Source organism: Piliocolobus tephrosceles, chromosome 21, assembly GCF_002776525.5.
Source record: "Piliocolobus tephrosceles isolate RC106 chromosome 21, ASM277652v3, whole genome shotgun sequence".
NCBI classification, from domain to species: domain Eukaryota; kingdom Metazoa; phylum Chordata; class Mammalia; order Primates; family Cercopithecidae; genus Piliocolobus; species Piliocolobus tephrosceles.
In genome coordinates, this window is record NC_045454.1 from 39384275 (window position 1) to 39408214 (window position 23940).

A 23940-nucleotide genomic window follows, 5' to 3' on the forward strand; every position below is an offset into this window, starting at 1 on the left:
AGGCACCCACCACCTCGCCCGGCTAGTTTTTTGTATTTTTTAGTAGAGACGGGGTTTCACCGTGTTAGCCAGGATGGTCTCGATCTCCTGACCTCATGATCCGCCCGTCGTGGCCTCCCAAAGTGCTGGGATTACAGGCTTGAGCCACCGCGCCAGCCTCCAAGAGCATTCTTTTGCAAAACCATTAAACAACCGTTAAAACCAGAAGAAGAAATTTGCTCCAATACAACCATCGAATGCCCAGACCTTGTTCATGATTTGCCAATAGCCCCAATATTGTCCTTTAGGGCATAAAGCTCCAATTCAGAGTCGTGAGTTGTATTTAGTTGTTAGGTTCCTTCAGCCTCTTTTAGCATAGGATCATTCCCCTGCCTTTCCTCATCTTCTATGACCTTGATGCTTTTAAAGAGTTTGAAGGCGACCAGTCGTGGTGACTCACGCCTGTAATCCCAGCACTTTGGGAGGCCGAGGTGGGTGGATCACTTGAAGTTAGGAGTTCGAGACCAGCCTGGCCAACATGGTGAAACTCTGACTCTACTAAAAATTTAAAAATTAGCTGGGCACGGTTGCATGTGCCTGTAATCCCAGCTACTTGGGAGGCTGAGGTGGGAGAATTGCTTGAACCTGGAAGGCGGAGGTTGCAGTGAGCTGAGATCACACCACTGCACTCCAGCAGTGACAGAGTGATGCTCCGTCTCAAAACAAACAAACAAACAAACAAACAGACAAACAAACAAACCCAAACAAACCAAACCTACAGAGCCCCTCAGCAAAGCCCTGGTATTAGGACTGTAGCGGCTCCCCATTATCTGAGGGACAATATATTTATTCCAGGAGCCCCAGTGGGTGCCTTAAACCACAGATAATGCCAGACCCTATATATACTGTGTTCTTTCCTGTGTGTACATACTTAGGATAAAGTTTAACTTATAAATTAGGCTCTGTAAGAAAATTAACAGCGATGATTGAAAATACAATAGAACAATTGTAGCAAATAATTACAGTTATGTGAATGTGGTCTCTCTCTCAAAATATCTTATTGTACGATATTCACCTATTTTCAGACTGCAGTTAACCGCGGGTAGCTGAAGCTACAAAAGTGAAGGCGCAGATAAGGTGGTGGTGGGGGGACTGGTGCGTTCCATGAAATTGATGTCAACATCCAGAAGATTGGGGCATGGAGACTTTAAGATCTGTGGATTGAGAGAATTCTAGAGGCTGAGGAATAGAACTTGAACCCAACTAGGATATCTCAGAAAGGAAGAAATAAATGAAAACCTACCTCCAAGGTCAAACTGAGATATTTCAAAGTCAGATCCTCCAAAATTCTAAAAGTTTGATATTCCAAAACAAGTCTTTTATTTATTTATCTTTAGAGGCGGGGGTCTTGCTCTGTTGCCTGGGCGGCAGTGCAATGGTACAATCATGGCTCACTGCAGCCCCGTGGCTCAAATGATCCTTCTACCTCAGTCTCCCAAGTAGCTGGGACCACAGGTGTGTGCCATCATGCCTGGCTAATTTTTAAATATTTGTAGAGATGAGGCCTCCTTATGTTGCCCAGGGTGGTCTTGAACTCTTCACCTCAGCCTCCCAAAGTGCCAGGATTACAGGTATGAACCACTGCATCTGGCTTGTTTTTGTTATTTTTGAGAACCACTTCGCACATTTTACATTTTAGGATGATAGCTGCATTTTTATTTTATTTTATTTTTTTTGAGACGGAGTCTCGCTCTGTCGCCCAGGCTGGAGTGCAGTGGCTGGATCTCAGCTCACTGCAAGTTCCGCCTCCTGGGTTTACGCTGTTCTCCTGCCTCAGCCTGCCGAGTAGCTGGGACTATAGACGCCCGCCACCTCGCCCAGCTAGTTTTTTTGCATTTTTTAGTAGAGACAGGGTTTCACCGGGTTAGCCAGGATGGTCTCGATCTCCTGACCTCGTGATCCGCCCGTCTCAGCTTCCCAAAGTGTTGGGATTACAGGCTTGAGCCACCGCGCCCAGCCTATTTTATTTTATTTTATTTTTTGTTTTATTTTTTGTTTTTTTTTTGAGACGGAGTCTCGCTCTGTAGCCCAGGCTGGAGTGCAGTGGCCAGATCTCAGCTCACTGCAAGCTCTGCCTCCCGGGTTCACACCATTCTCCTGCCTCAGCCTCCCGAGTAGCTGGGACTACAGGCGCCTGCTACCTCACCCGGCTAGTTTTTTGTGTTTTTTAGTAGAGACGGGGTTTCACCGGGTTAGCCAGGATGGTCTCTATCTCCTGACCTCGTGATCCGCCCGTCTCGGCCTCCCAAAGTGCTGGGATTACAGGCTTGAGCCACTGCGCCCAGCCTATTTTATTTTTAAAAATATTATTATTATTATTTTTATGAGATGGATTTTTGCTCTTGTCACCCAGGCTGGAGTGCAATGGCGAGATCTCCGCTCACTGCAGCCTCCACCTCCCGGGTTCAAGCGATTCTCCTGCCTCAGCCTCCTGAATAGCTGGGACTACAGGTGCCTGCCACCATGCCCGGCTAATTTTTTGTATTTTTAGTAGAGATGGAGTTTCGCCATGCTGGTCAGGCTGGTCTTGAACTCCTGACCTCAGGTGATCTGCCCGCCTTGGCCTCCCAAAGTGCTGGGATTATAGGCGTGAGCCACTGCGTCTGGCCCTGGCCGATAGCTGCATTTTTATACAAATTTGTTGCAACGGTTTGTTTGGGCAAAGGAAATCATGCACAGCAGAGAAAATTAGGCTGTTAAAAAAGTCCAATGTTGCTAAATTTAATATATGTAAACTTCTAGGACTGCCTGAGCTGTTATGATAATTATTTTTCTTTGCAAAAGTTTTTTTTTTTTTTTTCTTTTAACTTCTTATCCTGCTCCAGGCATTTAGGCATTCACACGAAATGTCTGTGTGCCAACCTTTCATGTTCTAATTTGATGAATGTGACCTTTCAAACTGAGGACACAACACAACAGGGGAGAGGAGAGGAAAAACTGGAAGTAAATTTGGATATAATCAGTTGTGGGCGCAGAGAACTGTTTCTGTGCTAAGGACAGACCAAACATAAGCAAACAGGCCATTTGTTAATTTCAGTGAGTTTGTTGGCAGAAAGAGGCAGGAGGGTGTTGCCAAAATCTCTTCCAAGTTTAAATTTAGGACAGCAGGTTCCCCAGGAGTGGGGAAGTTTTAGAATCCTTGCTCCCATTCTCACTGTAACTTTTTTGTGATCTTCAGGGTTGCCACATGGAAGGAATTAATTCCAAATTTCCCTCTCTGCTTCTCTTCCCCAAATTATCATCCAGACTGAAACTAGAATTAGCGTGTTTTTTTAAAAAATTATTTATTTATTTATTTTTGAGACAGAGTCTTGCTCTGTCGCGCAGGCTGGAGTGCCCAGGCTGGCATGATCTCGGCTCACTGCAACCTCGGCCTCCCGGGTTCAAGTGATTCTCCTGCCTCAGTCTCCAAAGTAGCTGGGATTACAGGTGTCTGCCACTATGGCCGGCTCATTTTTCTATTTTTAGTAGAGATGAGGTTTCACCATGCTGGCCAGGCTGGTCTCAAACTCCTGACCAGCCTCAGCCTCCCAAAGTGCTGGGATTACAGGCATGAGTCGCTGCACCTGGCCCGTTTTTTTTTTTTTTTAAGAGAGGGTCTCACTCTGTTGCCCACACTAGAGTGCCATGGTGTGATCATAGCTCACTGCAGCCTTGAACTCCTGTACTCAAGGGATCCTCCCGCCTCAGCCTCCTGAGTAGCTGGGACTACAGGCATGCTCTGTCACACTGGGCTAATGAAAAACATTCTTTTTAGTAGAGATGAGTGTCTCACTATGTTGCCTAGGCTGGTCTTGAACTCCTGGCCCGAAGTGATCCTCTCATCTTGGCCTCCCAAAGTGCTGGGATTATAGGCATGAGCCACCTTGCCTGGCCAAAAATTTTTTTTGATGAGGGGATAGATTGCAGAGACCTTTCCATCCAGCCTTCCAAAAGAGGGAACTGAGGTTCACATGGGTGAAGTGACTGATGTACATCACTGCTAGGAGAGGCTCTTAGCTATATCCTCTTTACAAAGAAGCTTGATATTCATCACATAATAAATAAATTTTCCACTTGGCAAGGTGGCTTACTCCTGTAATCCCGGCATTTTGGGAGGCTGAGGTGAGTGGATCACTTGAGCCCAGGAGTTCAAGACCAGCCTGGGCAACATGGTGAAACCCTGTCTCTACAAAAATCCAAAAAAAAATTAGCTGGGTGTGGTGGTGTGTTCCTGTAGTCCCAGCTACTCAGGAGGCTGAGCAGGGAGGATTGCTTGAGCCCAGGAGGTCGGGGCTGCAGTGAGCTGTGATTACACCACTGCACTCCAGCCTGGGCAACAGAGTGAGACTCTGTCTCAAATTTTTTTTCTCCTCAAACAAATGGGATCAGCAAAGTGCTGCCTACCTATCTTTGGTAGTTCTTTGTTAAGTTCTGTGAGTTCCTCTCAGCAAATGAATTATGTAAATTGTAGCTGGGGATAATGACATGTAATGTTTGCAAGATTCCCTGAGAATTCATCCTTTTTCCAGAAATGATGCTTGCTAGACAGCGTAAGGCTATATTCAGTAGCAATAACAAACAAATCAGAAACTTCAGTGGCTTTATACAGCACAAGTTTGTTTCTTATTCCTGTAAACTAGTTAGCAGGGCTTGCCTCCAAGCAGTGATGCAGAGATCCAGTCTGCCTCCATTTCGCGACAGCACCATCTCTCACATGGCTTCCAAAGCCACCTCGGGGGAAAGAGAAGGACAGAGGAATGTATCAGCTCTTAACTGCCTCATCCCAGTGGCGATAATCCATTGGCTGGAATGAGTCACATGGGTCTGTCTCATCTGCAAGGGATTCTGGGAAATGTAGGGGAACATATAGGTGAGCACCAACACATGGCTTATTATTTCTATTGGAAAGTAGAGAGAGACTTGCCTTTTAGGACCTAGAATATGGCAAATAATTATGTTTGGATATCACCAGCATAATAAAAGGGCAGAACACTTTTCTTTTTTTCCTTTGAGCAGGGTCTCACTCTGTCACCCAGGTTGGAATGCAGTGGCACAATCCTGGCTCACTGCAGCCTCGAACTCCTGGGCTCAAGCAATCCTCCCGCCTCAGCCTCCTGAGGAGTTGGGATTACAGATAAGCACCACTGCCCCTGGCTAATATATATATATATATATTTTTTAAATACAGACAGGGTTTCATCATGTTGCCCAGGCTGGTCTGGAACTCCTGGGTTCAAGCAATCCTCCTGCCTTGGCCTCCCAAAATGTTGGTATTGCAGGCTTGAGCCACCACACCCAGCCACAGAACATGTTTCCCCTTACACAGCCATTTAGACATGCTATTGATCTTGATTGTACATAGCTGGCAAATCCTGTGTCTTCCACAAGACCAAGTAAACTATATTTGTTTGAGGGTGATGTCCTGCTCAGAGATTTAAACCCCTGGCTTTCAGCAGAGGGTGAATACAATGAGGGTGAGTCAGTCGGGATAGGCTAAATTTTAGGGGTGTTAAAACAACAAAGATTTATTTCTAACCCATTCCCCCCATTTCAGTTATCTATTGCTGAGTAACAAACTGTCCCAGAACTCAGAGGCTGAGAACAATGATGATGATTTCTCATGACTCTATGATTGGCTGAGCTCAGCTCGGCAGTTCTTCTGTTCCATGTCTTGTAGGCTGAAGTTCCTCATTGGAAGGTGAGAGAGCTGGGGTATTTATCCACCAACTTTTGTCAGTTACTAGTTGAAAGCTGCACTCAGGGGCATTCATTCTGTGGCCTACATGTGGCAAGGCAGGTCTAAATAGCAAACAAAAGGCCCCAGTTTTGGCACTTGGGAAGCAGTCTGGTTTGCAGACTGTGAAGAGGTAAGGGCAAGGGGGCATGGCTAGAATTCCTGTGCAATTAGTAAAAACCAGATGGAAAATGCAGCATGGTTATTGTGGCAGAGACTGCTAATTGCAGTCTCAGTATTCATCTTTCATTCTTCTTTTTCTCCTTGCTTCCTTCCTTCCTTCCCTCCCTCCTTCCCTCCCTCCCTTCCTTCCTTTTTTTCTTTTTTGTTTTGAGACAGGGCCTCACTTTGTTACCCAGGCTGGAGAGCAGTGGCGTGATCTTGGCTCACTGCAGCTTTCACCTCCCCAGCTCCAGTGATCCTCCCACCTGAACCTCCTGAGTAGCTGGGATCACAGGTATGCACCACTATGCCCTGCTGGTTTTTATTTTTTGTAAAGAAGGGGTCTTACTATGGTGCCCAGGCTGGTCTCAAACTCCTGGGCTTAAGCGATTGTCCTGCCTCAGCCTCCCAAAGTGTTGGGATTACAGGTGTGAGCCACTGTGCCTGGCTCTATACTTCTTTTTAACAGAACCCCTACCCTCATATTTATTGGGGGTAACAATGTGCTCAGCTAAAAGACTACATTTCCTAACTTAATGCAGATAGCAGTGGCCTAATATCTTAATGCAGATAGTAAGTGGAAGTTATTGAATGAGGCTTTTGGTAAACTCTTTAATGATGATGGCTCAGTTGAGAAGTGTACCCTTTAGCCCTAACCCCTTTCCTCTTAATATTGCCTGGAACATGTACATGATGCCTGGTGCTCTTGCAGCCATTTTGTGGTCATGAGGCAACCTTGCGGATGGAAGCCAAGGATGACAGCAGAAAGTTAGAAGGCCTTTAGGTCCTTGATAATTGTGGAGCTGCCTTGCCAGCCATGAACTGCCTACTGTGGTACACCTACATGGGAGAAAAATATACCTCTGCTCTGTTTAAGCCACTGTTATTTTTCTCTTCTATGCAGCAGAATTGAATTCTAACTGATACGTGTATTCACATACCAAAAGGGAAAAAAATGACTATTACTAAAATACTTCCTCTTCCCTCCTTTTCTCTCCTCCTCCTTCTATTCTTTTCCTTCTCCTCTTTCTTCTTTGCTAAAATGTGCTTAAAGGGTCTGGATATTCCAGCCAGGCATGGCAGCTCACGACTGTAATCCTAGCACTTTGGGAGGCTGAGGTGAGCGGATCACTTGAGACCAGGAGTTCGAGACCAGCCTGGCCCACATGGTGAAACCCCATCTCTGCTAAAAATGCAAAAAATTAGCCAGATCTGGTGGCATATGCTTGTAATCTTGTAATCCCAGCTGCTTGGGAGGCTGAGGCAGAAGAATTACTTGAACCTTGGAGGCAGAGGTTGCAATGAGCCGAGATGGAGCCAATGTACTCCAGCATGGGTGACAAGAGTGAAATTCCGTCTCAAAACAAAACAAAACAAACAAAAAACAAACACAAAAAGGGTCTGGATACTCCTTGCTGGGTTGTGGCTAGGATCAAGTAAGGCAATGGTCTTGGGGCACATGAAATAATGCCTAGCACCTAAAAAGGACCCAGAAATTAGCAGTACTTACTACTCTAAAGTAGAATAAGTCAGAAATTACACTTCCTGGTAATGGAATACTTTTCAGTGCGCTATGCTCCGTATTTTGATTAATCCGTGGCTCAGCGTGACTCTCCCAGGGGAAATAATGAACCACATTTTGCTTTTCAAACATCCCTGGCATTTAGCTATTTATTCTTGTTATGTGAAACCCCTAGACGGTCTGCTTATTTAATTGCCCTGATTGGAGCTGCAAGAAACTGCATTGAACATCTGTAAGCAAGGTTTTTATGACACAGGCTTTTGACTAACAGAGGAGAATGTTATTGTCTCCATTTTGACCAGGGGGAGCCTCTTTCAGTTCATTCCCATGTTCATTTGACAAAAACACTCCTTTAGGCTTTAAAGGCATTTTCCTTGCTTTCTGATACCAGTAGATATTCTGAACCCCCTTCCTGTTTATTTCCAGGGCACAGATTTTTGTTTTGGTCATTCTTGTTGTCTCAGGGCTGAGAACAGAGCCTGACACTGAATGAATGAATGAATGAATGATTTTTGCATTTCACTCCTTCCTCTGCTTCTTCCCCCATAACTCAATTTTCATCATTGATTAAGTCAGAAATCAGAACTTGGATGTTACTGGGCCACTCCAAAGGCTCTCTGAGGTGCCACCTGCCCCCCACGTCCCTTCTTTTCAGCTCAGTCCAGCTGGGCCCCAACTCCAGGATCCTAAGGCTAAAAATACCTCAATGCAGCCTTGACAGCTCCCAGCATCCTGGCTATTTTCAGGGTAGAGGAAAGGATGAGGGATAAATGTGACTGAGGGTCACCGCCAGGTAGGAACATCTCCTTCCACCATCCAGAAATGGCCACATCTGGGAAAGACTCAAATCCAAGAAGTAGATGATCACACGATATAGTTCCCTGAATTCTGGATTTTGAATGCCTGCTGGGCAGCTGGCATGCGCTGCTGCAGATGAAAGGAAACAGTGTTGCAGAGTCAAATCAGAGAAGCCACCAAGATTCTATGCAGACTCTGAACTTTTATTACCAACTACTGAGCAGTTGTTATTGGATAACTCAGGGAATATAGTTGTCCCTTGGTGTCCAAGGAGGTTTAGTTCCAGGACCCCTACCGATACCAAAATCTGTGGATGCTCAAGTCCCTGACATAAAACAGCATAGTATTTGCATATCACCTATGCATATCCATCTATATACTTTTTTTTTTTTTGAGACGGAGTTTTGCTCTTGTCGCCCAGGCTGAAGTGCAATGGTGCGATCTCGGCTCACTGCAACTTCTACTTCCTGGGTTCAAGTGATTCTCCTGCCTCAGCCTCCTGAGTAGCTGGGATTACAGGCGCCCGCCACCACGTCCAGCTAATTTTTTTGTATTTTTAGTAGATACAGGGTTTCACCACGTCGGCTAGGCTGGTCTTGAACTCCTGACCTCAGGTGATCCACCCACTTTGGTCTCCCAAAGTGCTGGGATTACAGGCATGAGCCATGGCGCCTGGCCTCCGTCTGATGGAATGTCACTCTGTCGCCCAGGCTGGAGTGCAGTGGCTCTATCTTGGCTCATTGCAATCTCCACCTCCCCCGGGCTCAAGCAATTCTCCTGTCTCAGCCTGCTGAGTAGCCGGGACTACAGGTGCCCGCCACCACACCCTGCTAATTTTTATATTTTTAGTAGAGACGGGGTTTCACCATGTTAGCCAGGCTGATCTCGAACTCCTGACCTCATGATCCGCCCACCTCGGCCTCCCAAAGTGCTGGGATTACAGGCGTGAGCCTCCACGCCCACCCCTTGCCTGCTTCTTTCTTTGGAAATCACAATAAAGACCTTTGGCTATGTTTTCCCCACTACCTCTGCCTCCTGATCAATGCTGGTGCTTCCCCATGTGGCCCTGTATGGCATGGGGTGCCCTGTCCTCTTGGGAACACAGACTTTTGTGTCTTCTAGTAGCAGTCATATCCTGATCTGTTGGCCTCACCATACATGAATAATAATACAACTTATTTTTTGTTTTTTGTTTTTTTTGAGGCAGAGTCTCATTCTGTCACCCAGGCCAGAGTGCAGTGGTGCGATCTTTGCTCACTGAATCCTCCACCTCCTGGACTCAAGTGATCCTCCCACCTCAGCCTGCCGAGTAGCTGGGACCACAGGTGCTGCACCACCAATGCCTGGCTAATTTTTTGTATTTTTTTGGTAGAGACGAGGTTTCGCCATGTTGCCCAGGCTGATCTTGAACTCCTAAGCTCAAGCTATTCACCTGCCTCGGCCTCCTAAAGTGCTGGGATTACAGGCGTGAGCCACCACTCCTGGCCCTCAAAAAACTTAGGTTTTATTTTATTGTTTGAAATGGAGTTTTGCTCTTGTTGCCCAGGCTGGAGAGCAATGGTGCGATCTCCAAGTGCAATTAGCTAGGTATAGTGGCACATACCTGTAGTCCCAGCTACTCGGGAGGCTGAGGCAGGAGAATCGCTTGAACCTGGGAGGCGGAGGTTACAGTGAGCCGAGATTGCACCACTGCACTCCAGCCTGGGTGACAAATCAAGACCCCGTCTCAATAAATAAAATAATAGCCGGGTGCGGTGGCTCAAGCCTGTAATCCCAGCACTTTGGGAGGCCGAGACGGGCGGATCACGAGGTCAGGAGATCGAGACCATCCTGGCTAACACGGTGAAACCCCGTCTCTACTAAAAATACAAAAAACTAGCCGGGCGAGGTGGCGGGTGCCTGTAGTCCCAGCTACTCGGGAGGCTGAGGCAGGAGAATGGCATGAACCCGGGAGGCAGAGCTTGCAGTGAGCTGAGATCTGGCCACTGCACTCCAGCCTGGGTGACAGAGCAAGACTCTGTCTCAAAAAAAAAAATAAAAAAAAAAAAAAATAAATAAATAAAATAATAAATACATAAATACATTCATTATGGTTACCTTGAAAATTGTCTCCTGGAAAAGGCTTGTTAACGCCCAGTTATGTTATTTACAGATTATTTCACTCCAAATTTCAGATGGCAGGGTATATCAGTCAAGGTTTTTGTTTGCATGCAACAGGAATGGGTTCTGTGGATCTTCAATTTAAGGAATGGGTTTTATGGAAACAAGTGCAGATGTTCACAGAATAGACAAGAAGCTGCAAAAACAGGCTTGGAGGAAGGGCAGAAATTCTGGGAGCTCTGGGGGTCTAATGAATACCATGAAGGTTATAAATTGTTGTAGCTGATACTAATGTTGAATTGCCCTAACCCTGGGAAGATGCTACCAGCTACCAGTATTTGTATCTTCTTGCCCAAGGGCTTTTTTTTTTTTTTTTGAGACAGGGTCTCTTGCTCTGTCATCCAGGCTCAGTACAGTGGTGTGATCATAGCTCATTGCAGCCTCAACCTCCTGGGCTCAAGCGATCCTCCCACTTCAGCCTCCCAAAGTGCTGGGATTATAGATGTGAGTCACTCTACTTGGCCCCCAACAGCTTTCTTTCATGATGGCCAGGCTGGTCTCAAACTCCTGACCTCAGGTTATCTGCCTACCTTGGCCTCCCAAAGTGCTGGGATTATAGGTGTGAGCCACCATGCCTGGGCTATGCCTGGCTATTTTTTTTTTTTTTTTCATTTTTAGTAGAGATAGGGTCTTGTTGTGTTGCCCAGGCTGGTCTCAAACTGCTGGGGTCAAGTGATCCTCCTGCCTCAGTCTCTCAAAGTGCTGGGATTACAGGTGTGAGTCACTGCACTTGGCCCCTAAGGGCTTTCTTTAAAGCTGCCACAGACTGAACAGCAGACTGGAAGTATCTGAGAATTAATAGCCACATTCTTTATCCCCTAATAAGCCCCCCTAATCGGTGACCAATGGGAGCTGGTGGATAAATACCCCAGCTCCCTCTCCCCTCAAGTGGGATGACTCTAAGGTTCTGTTCCACTCAGTCCCCAGCATTTTCCAGCAGGACTGAACCCCTGTTGCCCACAGAGGTAACTTGCTCATCATACACCATACACAGATGGACTGCCATCTCTTCTCTGGGAGCTGGTGGATAAACACCCCAGCTCCCTCTCCCCTCAGGTGGGATGACTGTAAGGTATGTGTTCCACTCAGTCCCCAGGATTTTCCAGTAGGGCTGAACCCCTGTTGCCCACAGAGGTAACTTGCTCATCATGCATCTTTATGGACTGCCCTCTCTTCTCTGTGTCACACCCCTATTCCCCTACTGGTATCGCCTGGCGTCTCTCTTAAACAAACTACTTGCCCATGAGTCCTTGGGTCATTGTCTACTTCTAGGAGAACCTAAATGAAGACAATTGCATTCCATGGCAGAAGCCCGCAGACCCACGAATTTAGGTGTCAATATTAGCACCGAGAGGTTCCTCAGAATTCTCCCAGTCACTTGGGGACAGTATTCTCCCAAGATAGGAGGCAGGTAGGGTGGAGGTCTCTAGGTCTGAAAGCCAGCTCTGTTCAGTTTCCTTCCTTGATATTGTGGAAGCCTTCAACAGAGCTCAGCACATCCCTTCTGGTCACTTGTGTGTTACTGCCAAACATTCATGCATTCACACCGGATAAAAAGTTTATAGGAAGTTCATCCTTGGCATGTCTGTGTTAGATAAACCTTCCTCCTTGGAGCCCAGCTAGAGAGTTCAGAGCCAAGGTCACATGGCAGACAGCTCTGGCTACATGCCATCTCTGCCATTTTCCTACAAACATTCTCAAATGACACTGGGACACTCATCCAGGAGCCAAAACAATGAGCTTTGGGTTGGCCAAGTGTGCGTCACAGGCTTGCCCTGGGAGCCTAGTGTTGGGAACAGTCCTTGTGTTAAGAGAACTTTCAGCTAGACAATTCCCCCTCAAAAGGGAAGTCTGGGTGCTAATGGGAAGGTGCGGTATAGCCAGAAATATAGCCAAGGTCAGCTACCCAAGGGGAAGGAGGGCTTGTCACCTTCATGATTTCTTTGTTGCATTTACAGATTTTCCAGAGGGTGAAAAAAAAAAAAAGTATCCTGCTGTAGCAGATGCTGTAAGTTTCCCTGCTCCTACCCCCTTAGACTACCCTGAAGGTCACTTGCAGGCTGTTCCTTTTTATTTTTATTGTATTATTGTTGTTTTTAGAAACAGAGTCTCATTCTGTTGCCAAGGCTGGAGTGCAATGGCACAATCATAGCTTGCTACAGCCTTGAATTCCTGGGCTGAAGCAATCCTCCCACCTCAGTCTCCCAAGTAGCAAGGACTATAGGCATGCGCCACCACACCTGGCTAATCATTTTTATTTTTATTTTTATTTATTTATTTTTGAGATGGAGTTTCATTCTGTCGCCCAGGCTGGAGTGCAGTGGCGTGATCTCAGCTCACTGCAACCTCCACCTCCCGGGTTTGAAGCGATTCTCCTGTCTCAGCCTCCCGAGTAGATGGGATTACAGGCACCTGCCCCCATGCACAGCTAATTTTTGTATTTTTAGTAGAGACGGGGTTTTACCATGTTAGCCAGGCTGGTCTCAAACTTCTGACCTCAGGTGATCCACCCACCTCAGTCTCCCAAAGTGCTGGGATTATAGGCCTGAGCCACCGTGCCCAGCCTAAAACATTTTTAAATAGGCTTTTTTAGGCCGGGCATGGTGGCTTATGTCTGTAATCCCAGTACTTTGGGAGGCCCAGGTGGGTGGATGACCTGAGGTCAGGAGTTCGAGACCAGCTTGGCCAACATGGTGAAACCCCATCTCTACTAAAAATACAAAAAATTACCAGGTGTGGTGGCAGGCACCTGTAATCCTAGTTACTTGGGGGGCTGAAGCAGGAGAGTTTCTTGAACCCGGGAGGCAGAGCTTGCAGTGAGTCGAGATCGCGACGCTGCATTCCAGGTTGGGCAACAAGAGCGAAACTCTGTCTCACAAAAAAAAAAAAAAGCTGGGCGCGGTGACTCATGCCTGTAATTCCAGTACTTTGGGAGGCCGAGGCAGGTGGATCACCTGAGGTCGGGAGTTCAAGACCAGCCTGACCAACATGGAGAAACCCCGTCTCTACTAAAAATACAAAATTAGCTGGGGTGGTGGCACATGCCTGTAATCCCAGCTACTCAGGAGACTGAGGCAGGAGAATCGCTTGAACCCGGGAGGCGGAAGTTGCGGTGAGCTAAGATCACGCCATTGCACTCCAGCCTGGGGAAAAAAAAAGAAAAGAGCGAAACTCTGTCTCAAAAAGAAAAAAAGACTTTTTTCTTCTCTGTAAGTTAACTCTACCCGATCCATGGAGCCTTTTGGTTTCTATTTCTCTATTGTTGCGTCACAAAAACCTAGTACTGCTGATGTAGCAAGATTCTGCTCCCCAGGAACTCAAGGTCACACCTATCCCCTCACCCTCATCACTTTAGCAGACAATGGCTTCATTTCCAGCTCCCAAGACCTGCTCTGAGCACCTGCCTTTCTTTCCCTGGGGGCTTTCTCTTGCAGCCAGGGTCTGTTTTGTCTTCACTGTGGCAGCCAGAAGTGCTGGGGAATCTAAGTCCCCCAGGAGCCATCTTCTGCTAATGACTGACAGAAGTCACAGATCCATTCCCTGGCTCCCTTGCCCCTCTAGTGGGATAACTGTCAAGTGCATTTTCACCTCTCATTTCCCAGGGGATTAACCCCTTATTGCCCACAGCAGTAACTCACTAAGGATATATCCTTTGCTGGCTGCCTTCTCTTCCCCATCTTTCTTACTTATTCTCTACCAATGCTTCCTGGGGGCTATTTCCTAAATAGTCTGCTTATCCTCAAATCCTTGTCTCAGGCTTGGCTCCTGGTGGAATTCAAATTAAGACATTCTCAAAGTAGATAAGTAGATTGAGAATCTTAAGTCTATGCAACTCGAACTTGATTATTTGTGTGTGTGTGTGTTTGTGTGTGTAGAAAGTATAATTTAAGCTGGGTGCAGTGGCTCATGCCTGTAATCCCAGCACTTTTAGAGGTCAAGGCAGGAGGATTGCTTGAGGTCAGGAGTCCAAGACCAGCCTGGGCAACATAGCAAGACCCTATCTCTAAAAAATAAAAAATAAATTAGCCCAGTGAGGTAGCATGTGCTTGTAGTCACAGCTCCTCTGGAGGCTGAGGTGGGAGGATCACTTGAGCCCAGGAGTTTGAGGTTACAATGAGCTATGATTGTGCCACTGTACTCTAGCCTGGGCAACAGAGTGGAACCTTGTCTCTAATAATAATAATAATAACAATAAAAAAGAAAGCAGGCTGGGCGCGGTGGTTTAAGGCCGGGCATGGTGTTTCACGCCTGTATCCCAGCACTTTGGGAGGTCGAGGCGGGTGGATCATCTGAGGTCTGGAGTTCGAGACCAGCCTGGCCAACGTGGTGAAACCCCGTCTCTACTAAAAATACAAAAATTAGCCGGGCTTGGTGGTGGCTGCCTGTAATCCCAGCTACTCGGGAGGCTGAGGCAGGAGAATCTCTTGAAGCAGGGAGGTGGAGGTTGCAGTGAGTCGAGATTGTGCCACTGCACTCCAGCCTGGGCAACAAGAGTGAAACTCTGTCTCAAAACAAAAAAAAAAAAAAAAAAAAAAAAAAAGAAAGAAAAGAAAGAAAGCACAAGTTGAAAAGGTAAAACCTTAGAAAGAGTTCAAATTGCCCCGGTAAAATTTTGTCTTACTCAGGAGAGGCTGAGGTAGGAGGATTGCTTGAGCCCAGGAAGTCAAGGCTGCAGTGAGCCATGTTTGCACCGTCGCACTTCCGTCTGGGGGACAGAGTGAGATCCTGACTCAAAAAAAAAAAAAAAAAAAAAGAGAAAAAGAAAAAAAGAGAAGACTTTGTTTTGCAGTCTCCTATAGCACATGGAATAGGATCCCAGCAGAGCTGTGTATCCTAGAAATGGTTGGCTTGGTTTGTGATTTGAAGTGGGGGGAAGCAAACCAACGAGACGTTTTTGCCAGCAACCTAGAATTGCTAACAATTCTTTTAATATTTTGAAATGGGTCGTGGAGGAGTTGGCAACTCCCCACCTCCCTTCAGCATGCAACTGGATAGAACTGCAGACATTTCTGAGCACAAAGAACATCCACACATCCATTATGCACCCGCTGACACCGTCAAAGGAGAATCTCCATTTTTTGACCCCATTTTGGAAACTAGCAGGCTGTCAATATCTGTTAAAGGGCTGAATGGTTTCTTTGCCAAACATGACTTCAACTGGTAGAAAACTGTCGGTCTTCCAGCTCAGGAGCACCTGGGATGCTTGGCACCCCACCTGGCTTGGCTGCTTTGGGGGATCGTGGAGTGCCACCTGCCCTCCTGAGTCACAGCCTCTCTGTGGGCACACGCCATTGTCAGAGATGCCAGCTCACTGACGGATGTCTCATTGCAGCTGCACCAACCACTGACTTGAGTCTTGAGTCACTGCCTGTTCAAGGGCCAAGAAATAGAAGCAGAAAATGGAATCTTTTCTATTTCACAGAAGTTGGCTGGCTTTCAAGGCAAGTGTGCTTTTTAAGACAAATGCTTGATTGGGCTTTGGGCACAAGTTTCTCCGTTTTTTTGCTCACTCTCGGAGCAATTTGACAAGGACACCAACCAGGGCTTGGCATTGTCCTGGGGCCAACTGGATGAGGAGAAATCAAAGCCCTGCAGTCACTATTAGGGATTTTTTGAAACATCTGGGATTTCTTTTGGCCAAATTACCAGACTGTGAGAGGGGACTGGAGATAATTCCGTGGAAATTTTTAACTGTAGCAGAAGACATCTGCAGGCTGGCGTAGAGTGAGAGAAATCTGCAGATGTATGATTAAAGTTTGCTTCCCCCGTTACAACAGGAATTTATAAGCTGTTTCTTGCTGATACAGCATTAGAGTAGTAGGCAGTGTGGGTAGCCACACCCAGACCTCACCCCACCTCGGCACGCCCATCCCCTGGTTTCTTAATGCTTACCTGCTACCTGCTCACACCTGTGACCTTCAGAAGTTATTCTTGGGCCCTGGAGCTGCCCTGCCCATATGGAGGGTCAGAGTGCCTTGGAGCTACCTCGCTCAACCTTCCTGGGCAGCCAGTCGTCAATAGGTTTAGGGGTCAGTTATGGACTAAATGTTCGTGTGCCCTCCAAATCCCTGTGCCCCGCGATGTGACTGTATTCAGAGAAAAGACCTTTAGGAGGCAATTAAGGTTAAATGAAGTATTCAGGGTGGGGCCCAATAGCATTAGTGTTCTTATAAAAAGAGGCAGCAGGCCAAGGTGCCGTGGCTGGCACATGTAATCCCAGTGCTTTGGGAGGCTGAGGTGGAAGGATTGCTTGAGCCCAGGAGTTTGAGACCCAGCCTGGGCAACATAGCGAGACCATCTCCACAAAACAAAAACACATGAAAAAATAATTATCCAGGTGTGGTAGTGTACATCTGTAATCATAGCTAGGAGACGCTGAGATGGGAGAATTCCTTGAGCCTAGGAATGAAAGGCTGCAGTGAGCTATGATTCTGCCACTGCACTCCAGCTTGGGCAATAGAGCAAGACCCTGTCTCTTAAAAAGAGAGAGAGAGGCCGGGTGCAGTGGCTCATGCCTGTAATCCCAGCATTTTGAGGGGCTGAGGGGGGTGGATCACTTGAGGTCAGGAGTTTGAGACCAGCCTGGCCAAGATGGTGAAACCCCATCTCCACTAAAAATAGAAGAATTAGCCAGGCGCAGTGGTGCATGCTTGTAATCCCAGCTACTTGGGAGGCTGAGGCAGGAGAATCGCTTGAACTTGGGAGGCAGAGGTTGCAGTGAACTGAGATTGCGCTATTGCACTCCAACCTGGGCGACAGAGTGAGACTCTGTCTCAAAACAAACAAACAAACAAACAAACAAAAATAGAGAGAGACCAGAGAGTTCTTTCTGTTTCTGTCTCTCTCTTCATGCATGAGAGAAAGGCCACGTGGGGACACATGAGAAGGTAGTTGTCTATAGCCCAAGGGGACAGCCTTCTGCAGACATTGACTTTGCTGGCACCTTGGACTTGAACTTCTCAGCCTCCAAAACTGTGAGAAGATAAATTTCTCTTAAGTCACTAAGCGTGTGGCATTTTGTTGTAGCAGCCCAAGCTGATGAATACAGGGTCCAAAGCCCTTCTCCTTTGTCTCTAGGTGGGACCAGCTTTGAGGTATAATTTGTGCCCAGGGGTCCCTGGCTAGAAAAGTCTGGGTGTGAGACTTCAACTGGCATTGAATATTTGTTTTGCTTCTTTGTTTTCCCTGTCCTCCTGCTTTCCCCATCACCCTCTTGTTGATTACCCTGGGAACACTTCTTTTTTCTTTCTTTTTCTTTCTTTTTTTTTTTTTTGAGACCACGTCTCACTCTGGCATCCCACCTGGCTTGGCTGCTTTGGGGGATCGTGGAGTGCCACCTGCCCTCCTGAGTCACAGCCTCTCTGTGGGAACCCAGGAGGCGGAGAACCCAGGCTGGAGTGCAGTGGTGTGATCTTGGCTAACTGCAATCTCCGCCTTATGGGTTCAAGTGATTCTCCTGCCTCAGCCTTCTAAGTAGCTGGGATTACAGGCACCCACCACCACACCGGGCTGATTTTTGTATTTTTAGTAGATACGAGGTTTCGCCATGTTGGCCAGGCTGGTCTCGAACTCCTGACCTCAAGTGATCTGCCCGCCTTGGCCTCTCAAAGTGTTAGGATTACAGGCATGAGCCACCGCGCCCGGCTGGGAACACTTCTTAATAAATTATTTGCACCTAGATCCTTGTCTCAAGGACTGCTTTTGGGAGAATCTGACCTAAGAAAGTCAGTGATGGAGAACTTTGCCAAAGATAACCTCAGTACTGAGCTGAGGACAAAGGAACTGTCAGGACATGCATGCAACTTGCAGAGCCTTGGTAGTTCCTATTAATAGCTGTTCTGCTTCTCTCTGGGTATTAGCTAGACTAAGGAATGCCAGCTGCTGCAATAGTTAAGTACTGAAATCTAGTGGCTTAGTAAAACAAAGGCTTATTTCTCACTCATGCACAGTCTGAGACAGGTTGGCCAGCCCTCTTCTCCCATCTAGAACATATGGTTTCCAAGGTTATTGGGCAGGGGGAAGAGGGAGAGAGGAGGAATGCCAGTTTTTCACTGCCTCAGTCTGGAAATGGCATGCATCATTTATGCTCACAGCCCATTGGCCAAAACTAATCACGTGATGCTAATCAAAGCACAAGGGATACTGGGAAACGTAGGCAGCACATGGGATATTTGAGGAGCCGCAGTTGTTTTTACAGTGGAGTTGCACCTTCTACAGGGTGTAGGTTAGGAAGTCAGGGACAGAGGCAAAAATTGCACGTGGCCCAAACTGCCTTTGAAGGCAACATTAATACAAGAGTTGTAGGCTGGCTGCTGTGGCTCAAGACTGTAATTCCAACACTTTGGGTAGCTGAGGTGGGAGAATTGCATGAGCCCAGAAGTTCAGGGCCAGCCTAGGCAACATAGTGAGACCCCGTATGCACAAAAAATGAAAAAAATTAGCCAGGCATAGTAGTGTCTGTCTGTAGTCCCAGCTGCCCGGGAGGCTGAGTTGGGAGGATTGTTTGAGTGTGGGAGGTTGAGGCTGCAGTGAGCTATCATGGCACCACTCCCCTCCAGCCTTGGTGACAGAGTGAGATCATTTCAAAAAATAAAAATAAATAGCCAGGCATAGTAGTGTCTATCTGTAGTCCCAGCAGCTCGGGAGGCTGAGTTGGGAGGATTGCTTGAGCCTGGGAGGTTGAGGCTGCAGTGACCTATGATGGCACCACTCCCCTCCAGCCTTGGTGACAGAGTGAGATCATTTCAAAACAAACAAACAAACAGGTGGGGCATGGTGGCTCACACCTGTAATCCCAGCACTTTGTGAGGCTGAGGTGGGTGGATCACTTGAGATCAGGAGTTTGAGACCAGCCTGGCCAACATGGAGAAACCCTGTCTCTACTAAAAATATAAAAAACTAGCTGGATGTGGTGGCATGTACCTGTAATCCCAGCTACTCAGGAGGCTGAGGCAGGAGAATTGCTTGAACCCAAGAAGCGGAGGTTGCAGTGAGCCGAGATCATGCCACTGCACTGCAGCCTGGGTAATAGAGCAAAACTCTGTCTCAAAAACAAACAAACAAACAAACAAGCAAGCAGACAAACAATAAAAATTGTAGACTCTTATATAGTCTTTTATTACAGAGAAATAATAACAGAAAAATATCTTCCTCTTTTTTTGAGTAAAGAGTAATAAATACTTCAACATTTTTGAAATTTTGCTAATAAAAACACCTAACATTTGAGTGGACTTTTGTGAATTTCAAGGAGAAGGTATATTATTTGGCTTGGATAAGCTGAATCAGATCCCAAAAAGCACTAATCATAAAGTAAAATACTGATTAATTAGACTTCATTAAAATTAAGAATTTTATTCATCAGAGATCCCATGAAGGGAGTGAAAAGTCAAGTCACGAACTGGGAGAAGACATTTGCATTATGTCTTATCTCAAAGGACTCATATCTGGAATATATAAAGAACTCCCACAAATCAGTAAGTCAGGTGAGTGAATAAGAAAGTGGGTGAAGACTTAAACAGGCACTTCACAAAACAAAGATGAAAAAGTGAGGCTGGGCACGGTGGCTCACACCTGTAATCCTAGCACTTTGGGAGGTCAAGGCAGGTGGATCACTTGAGGTCAGGAGTTCTAGACCAGCGTGGCCAACATGTCAAAACTGTCTCTACGAAAAATACAAAATTTAGCTGGGCATGGTGGCGTGTGCCTGTAATCCCAGCTACTTGGGAGGCTCCGGCACAAGAATCACGTGAACCCAGGAGAGAGAGGTTTTAGTGAGCTGAGATCGTGCCACTGCAGTCCAGCCCAGGTGACAAAGCAAGAGTCCACCTCGAAAAAAAAAAAAGAAAAAAGAAAAATCGGCCAATATACAATAAGGTACTCGACACCCTTGCAGAGTAGAGAAATACAAATTAACTATATCTCCATCAGAATGGCTAATATTTAAAGGACTGACCAGGCCAGGCCTGGTGGCTCATGCCTATAATCCCAGCACTTTGGGAGGCCGAGATGGGAGGATCACCTGAGGTCAGGAGTTCAAGACCAGCCTGACCAACATGGTGAAACCCCATCTCTACTAAAAATACAAAAATTAGCCGGCTGTGGTGACTTGCACCTGTAATCCCAGCTACTGGGGAGGCTGAGGCATGAGAATTGCTTGAATCCGGGAGGTGGAGGTTGCAGTGAGCTGAGATTGCACCGTTGCACTCCAGCCTGGGTGACAAGAGTGAGACTCTGTCTCAAAACAAATAAATAAATAAGTAAATAAATAAATAAAAGGGCTGACAATAAATACTAAGTGTGGGTGAAGCTGTGGAGTGACGGGAAGGAATGCTCATACATTACTGATAGGAGTGCAAATTAGTACAGCCACTTTGGAAAACTGGAAGGATCCACTAAAGCTAAATATACATTTATCTTACACTCTAGCGATTCTACAGCTAGGTGTATGTCAATAGAAATGGGTGGTTATATGCACCAAAACACATGTAGAAGAATGTTTATGGCAGGCTTTTTAGCCAAAACTTGAAACTCAAATATCTATCAATAGTAGGATAATAATTTTTTTTTGGAAACAGGGTCTCACTCTGTTCCCCAGGCTGGAGTGCAGTGGCACGAACATGGCTCACTGCAGCCTCAACCTCCTGGGCTCAAGCAATCCTCCTGCCTCAGCCTCCCGAGTAGCCGGGACCATAGGCATGTGCCACCACACCCGGCTTTTAGGTGCTTTTTCTTTTTCTTTTTCTTTTCTTTTCTTTTTTTTTTCTTTTCTTTTCTCTCTCTCCTTCCTTCATTCCTTCCTTCCTTCCTTCCTTTCTTTTTTCTTTCTTTCTTTCTTTCCTTCTTTCCTTCCTTCTTTCTTTCTTTCTTTCTTCCTTCCTTCCTTCCTTCCTTCCTTACTTTCTTCCTTCCTTCCTTTCTTTCTTTCTCCCTTCCTTCCTTCCTTCCTTCCTTCCTTCCTTCCTTCCTTCCTTCCTTTCTTTCTTTCTTTTCTTTTCTTTTCTTTTCTTTCTTTCTTTCTTCCTACAGAGTTTCACTCTTGTTGCCTGGGCTGGAGTGCAATGGCACGATCTCGGCTCACTGCAACCTCTGCCTCCTGGGTTCAAGCAATTCTCCTGCCTCAGCCTCCCAAGTAGCTGGGATTACAGGCATGCACCACCACACCCAACTAATTTTGTATTTTTAGTAGAGACAGGGTTTCTCCATGTTGGTCAGGCTGGTCTCAAACTCCCAACCTCAGGTGATCCGCCCACCTCGGCCTCCCAAAGTGCTGGGATTACAGACATGAGCCACCGTGCCCGGCCCTTTAGGTGCATTTTCGTATGAGATTTTATTTCTTTTGCTGGTGTTGGTTCTGGGTGCAGGTGATGAATGACACTGTTGCATGTGAATGTTGAGTGGTGTGTGGATGATGACTCAGGAGTACAGGCACATGCCACCATGCCAGGCTAATTGCTTTAATTTTTTTTTTTTTTTTTGAGTCAGTCTTGCTCTGTCACTCAGGCTGGAGTGCAGTGGCACAATCTCGATTCTTCTGCCTCAGCCTCAGGAGTAGCTGAGACTATAGATGCACACTACCATGCCGGCTAATTTTTGTATTTTTAGTGGAGACGGGGTTTCCCCATGTTGATCAGGCTGGTCTGGAATTCCTGGCCTCAAGTGACCCGCCTGCCTCAGCCTCCCAAGTGCTGGGATTACAGGCATGGGCCGCCTGGCCTTAATTTTTTTTTTTCTTTCAGAGATGGGGTCTTCCTGTGTTGCCTAGGCTTGTCTCAAATTCCTGGCCTCAAGTGATCTTCCTGCCTTGGCCTCCCAAAGTGCTGGGATTATTACAGTTGTTACTATAATAATGCCATGTAACAAACCACCCAAAACTCAGAGGCTTGCTTACTCACAATAAGTCTTTATTCTTATGCTCATGGGTCTAAAGGTCCAGTTTGGCTTAGCCGATCCTCCATTCAAGACTTGGATAAATGACTCTGCTTCAGGCTGTTGGATTGGTTGGGTTCTGTCGGTGCCAAGTCCAAGGCTGCATTTACGCTGCTCCACATTTGATAATTCTCAGGATAAGGGTAAGCAATTCCCTGGGGCATGCTCTTCTCCTGGCAGAATACTTGATCGAAAGAGCTCAGCTAAGTCCTGTGGGCACGTTTACATCTGTTGTTCACATCTGCTGACATCCCATATGCCAGAGGAAGTCACATGACCAAGCCCAGTATCAGTGTGGTGAGGAAATGTACTCTACCCACAGTGGGAGGGCACAGTCACATGCAGAGTGCAGAGGTACTGCATTTCTGAAAATGCAATCCGGCCAGGCTGGTGGCTCACACCTGTAATCTCAGCACTTTGGGAGGCCAAGGCGGGTGGGGATCACTTGAGGTTAGGAGTTCGAGACCAGCCTGGCCAACATGGTGAAACCCCGTCTCTACTAAAAATACAAAAATTAGCCAGGAATGGTGGCGGGCGCCTGTAATCCCAGCTACCCGGGAGGCTGAGGCAGGAGAATCGCTTAAATTCGGGAGGCGGAGGTTACACCAAGATAGTGAGCCGAGATAGTGCCACTGCACTCCAGCCTGGGCGACAGAGCGAGACTCTGTCTCTGTCTCATAAATACATAAATGAAAATGCAATCCTATCCACCATAGCTCTCATGGTGGTTACGGGAGAGGGGGAGATCCTGTGGGTGGCAGAACTGACAGATGGAGAGAGAGTGTGACTCCTAATATTATCTTTGGCAGCCCTGGATCTAGCCATGTTTGAAGCCAGATTTAGTTTGGATGTCCCAGAGTCACCAATAAGCTCCCCTGGCACTTTCCTTTTTTTTTTGAGACAGGGTCTTGTTCTGCAGCCCAGGCTGGAGTGCAGTGGCTTGATCATAGCCCACTGTAACTTTGAACTCTTGGGCTCCAGCAATCCTCTTGCCTTGAATAGTTAGGACTGCGGGCACATGCCACCACGCCAGGCTAATTGTTTTAATTTTTTTTTTTTTTTTTGTCACCCAGGCTGGAGTGCAGTGGCACAATCTCAACTCACTGCAACCTCTGCTTCTCAGGCTCAAGTGATTCTTCTGCCTCAGCTTCCGGAGTAGCTGAGGCTACAGGTGCGCACTACCATGCCAACTAATTTTTGTATTTTTAGTAGAGACACGGTTTCCCCATGTTGGCCAGGCTGGTCTCGAATTCCTGGCCTCAAGTGGTCTGCCTGCCTCAGCCTCCCAAGTGCTCAGATTACAGGCATGGGCCACCGCGCCCGGCCTTAATTTTTTTTTTTTTTTTTTTTTTTTTGCAGAGACGGGGTCTTTCTGTGTTGCCTAGGGTTGTCTCAAACTCCTGGTCTCAAGTGATCTTCCTGCCTTGGCCTCCCAAACTGCTGGGATTACAGGCATGAACCACCGGAACCAGCCTTTGGTTTACTTTTAGAATGTGATGATTTTTCAGGCTGAAGTTGGGTTTGCAACAAGGAGACATTTCCCAAGTGTTTTGGGTGCTGAAATGGTTTTTTGCTGTTGATTATAATTTCCCTCCAGGCTGAGGGTGCTTCTGTCTTA